Below are 3,553 nucleotides of genomic sequence, written 5' to 3'. Positions count from 1 at the left end.
TAGGATAAGAACTTTTTGTGGATATTTTGGCAATGTCGAATTCTCTGACTTCGGTGGTGATTAGGTTAGGTTGGTTTAGGTATTGTTAGGTAAGCACGTTTTGTGGATATTTTTGCAATGTCCAATTCTTTGATATTGGTGATTGTTAGGTTCAGATGGATGAGGATTGGTAGGATAAGAACTTTTTGTGGATATTTTGGCAATGTCGAATTCTCTGACTTCGGTGATGGTTAGGTTAGGTTGGGTTAGGTATTGTGAGGTAAGTACGTTTTGTGGATATTTTTGCTATGTTTAATTCTTTGATTTCGGTGATGGTTAGGTTCAGATGGGTGAGATTTGGTAGGATAAGAACTTTTTGTGGATATTTTAGCAATGTCGAATTCTCTGACTTCGGTGATGGTAAGGTTAGGTTGGGTTAAGTATTGTGAGGAAAGCACGTTTTGTGGATATTTTGGCAATGCCTAATTCTTTGATTTCGGTGATGGTTTGGTTCAGATGGGTGAGGTTTGGTAGGATAAGAACTTTTTGTGGATATTTTGGCAATGTCGAATTCTCTGACTTCGGTGATGGTAAGGTTAGGTTGGGTTAGGTATTGTGAGGTAAGCACGTTTTGTGGATATTTTGGCAATGCCTTATTCTTTGATTTCGGTGATGGTTTGGTTCAGATGGGTGAGGTTTGGTAGGATAAGAACTTTTTGTGGATATTTTGGCAATGTCGAATTCTCTGACTTCGGTGATAGTTAGGTTAGGTTGGGTTAGGTATTGTGAGGTAAGCACGTTTTGTGGATATTTTCGCTATGTTTAATTCTTTGATTTCGGTGATGGTTAGGTTCAGATGGGTGAGGTTTGGTAGGATAAGAACTTTTTGTGGATATTTTGGCAATGTCGAATTCTCTGACTTCGGTGATAGTTAGGTTAGGTTGGGTTAGGTATTGTGAGGTAAGCACGTTTTGTGGATATTTTCGTTATGTTTAATTCTTTGATTTCGGTGATGGTTAGGTTCAGATGGGTGAGGTTTGGTGGGGTATGAACTTTTTGTGGATATTTTGGCAATGTTGAATTCTCAGACTTCGGTGATGGTAAGGTTAGGTAAGGTTAGGTATTGTGAGTTAAGCACGTTTTGTGGATATTTTTGCTATGTCCAGTTTTTTGATTTCGGTGATGGTTAGGTTCAGATGGGTGAGGTTTGGTATGATAAGAACTTTTTGTGGATATTTTGGCAATGTCGAATTCTCTGACTTCGGTGATGGTTAGGTTAGGTTGGGTTAGGTATTAGGAGGTAAAAACGTTTTGTGGATTATTTATCAATGTCCAATTCTTTGATTTCGGTGATGGTTAGGTTCAGATGGGTGAGGTTTTGTAGGATAAGAACTTTTTGTGGATATTTTGGCAATGTCGAATTCTCTGACTTCGGTGATGGTTAGGGTAGATTAGGTTAGGTATTGTGAGGTAAGCACGTTTTGTGGATATTTTTGCTATGTTTAATTCTTTGATTTCGGTGACGGTTAGGTTCAGATGGGTGAGGTTTGGTAGGATAAGAACTTTTTGTGGATATTTTGGCAATGTCGAATTCTCTGACTTCGGTGATGGTTAGGTTAGGTTGGGTTAGGTATTGTGAGGTAAGCACGTTTTGTGGATATTTTTGCTATGTTTAATTCTTTGATTTCGGTGATGGTTAGGTTCAGATGGGTGAAGTTTGGTAGGATAAGAACTTTTTGTGGATATTTTGGCAATGTCGAATTCTCTGATTCGGTGATGGTTAGGGTAGGTTGGGTTAGGTATTGTGAGGTAAGCACGTTTTGTGGATATTTTCGCTATGTTTAATTCTTTGATTTCGGTGATGGTTTGGTTCAGATGGGTGAGGTTTGGTAGGATAAGAACTTTTTGTGGATATTTTGGCAATGTCGAATTCTCTGACTTCGGTGATAGTTAGGTTAGGTTGGTTTAGGTATTGTGAGGTAAGCACGTTTTGTGGATATTTTGGCAATGCCTAATTTTTTGATTTCGGTGATGGTTTGGTTCAGATGGGTGAGGTTTGGTAGGATAAGAACTTTTTGTGGATATTTTGGCAATGTCGAATTCTCTGACTTCGGTGATAGTTAGGTTAGGTTGGGTTAGGTATTGTGAGGTAAGCACGTTTTGTGGATATTTTCGCTATGTTTAATTCTTTGATTTCGGTGATGGTTAGGTTCAGATGGGTGAGGTTTGGTAGGATAAGAACTTTTTGTGGATATTTTGGCAATGTCGAATTCTCTGACTTCGGTGATGGTTAGGTTAGGTTGGGTTAGGTATTGTGAGGTAAGCACGTTTTGTGGATATTTTGGCAATGTCCAATTCTTTGATTTCGCTGATGGTTAGGTTCAGATGGGTGAGGTTTGGTAGGATAAGAACTTTTTGTGGATATTTTGGCAATGTCGAATTCTCTGACTTCCGTGATGGTTAGGTTAGGTTGGGTTAGGTATTGTGAGGTAAGCACGTTTTGTGGATATTTTGGCAATGTCCAATTCTTTGATTTCGGTGATGGTTAGGTTCAGATGGGTGAGGTTTGGTAGGATAAGAACTTTTTGTGGATATTTTGGCAATGTCGAATTCTCTTACTTCGGTGATGGTTAGGTTAGGTTGGATAAGGTATAGTGAGGTAAGCACGTTTTGTGGATATTTTGGCAATGTCCATTTCTTCGATTTCGGTGATGGTTAGGTTCAGATGGGTGAGGTTTGGTGGGGTATGAACTTTTTGTGGATATTTTGGCAATGTCGAATTCTCTGACTTCGGTGATGGTAAGGGTAGGTTGGGTTAGTTATTGTGAGGTAAGCACGTTTTTTGGATATTTTATCATTGTCCATATCTTTGATTTCGGTGATGGTTAGGTTCAGATAAGTGAGGTTTGGTAGGATAAGAACTTTTTGTGGATATTTTGGCAATGTCGAATTCTCTGACTTCGGTGATGGTAAGGTTAGGTTGAGTAAGGTATTGAGGGGTAAGCATGTTTTGTAGATATTTTGGCAATGTCTTATTCTTTAATTTCGTTGATGGTTAGGCTCAGATGGGTGAGGTTTGGTAGGATAAGAACTTTTTGTGGATATTTTGGCAATGTCGAATTCTCTGAATTCGGTGATGGTTAGGTTAGGTTAGGTTAGGTATTGTGAGGTAAGCACGTTTTGTGGATATTTTTGCTATGTTTAATTCTTTGATTTCGGTGATGGTTAGGTTCAGATGGGTGAGGTTTGGTAGGATAAGAACTTTTTGTGGATATTTTGGCAATGTCGAATTCTCTGACTTCGGTGATGGCTAGGTTAGGTTGGGTTAGGTATTGTGAGGTAAGCACGTTTTGTGGATATTTTCGCTATGTTTAATTCTTTGATTTCGGTGATGGTTAGGTTCAGATGGGTGAGGTTTGGTAGGATAAGAACTTTTTGTGGATATTTTGGCAATGTCGAATTCTCTGACTTCGATGATGGTTAGGTAAGGTTGGGTTAGGTATTGTGAGGTAAGGACGTTTTGTGGATATTTTCGCAATGTCCATTTCTTTGATTTCGGTGATGGTTAGGTTTA

The sequence above is a fragment of the Arctopsyche grandis genome, unplaced genomic scaffold, assembly GCF_051622035.1.
Source record: "Arctopsyche grandis isolate Sample6627 unplaced genomic scaffold, ASM5162203v2 HiC_scaffold_18, whole genome shotgun sequence".
Taxonomy (NCBI): Eukaryota; Metazoa; Arthropoda; class Insecta; order Trichoptera; family Hydropsychidae; genus Arctopsyche; species Arctopsyche grandis.
This window is presented reverse-complemented; position numbering follows the sequence as displayed.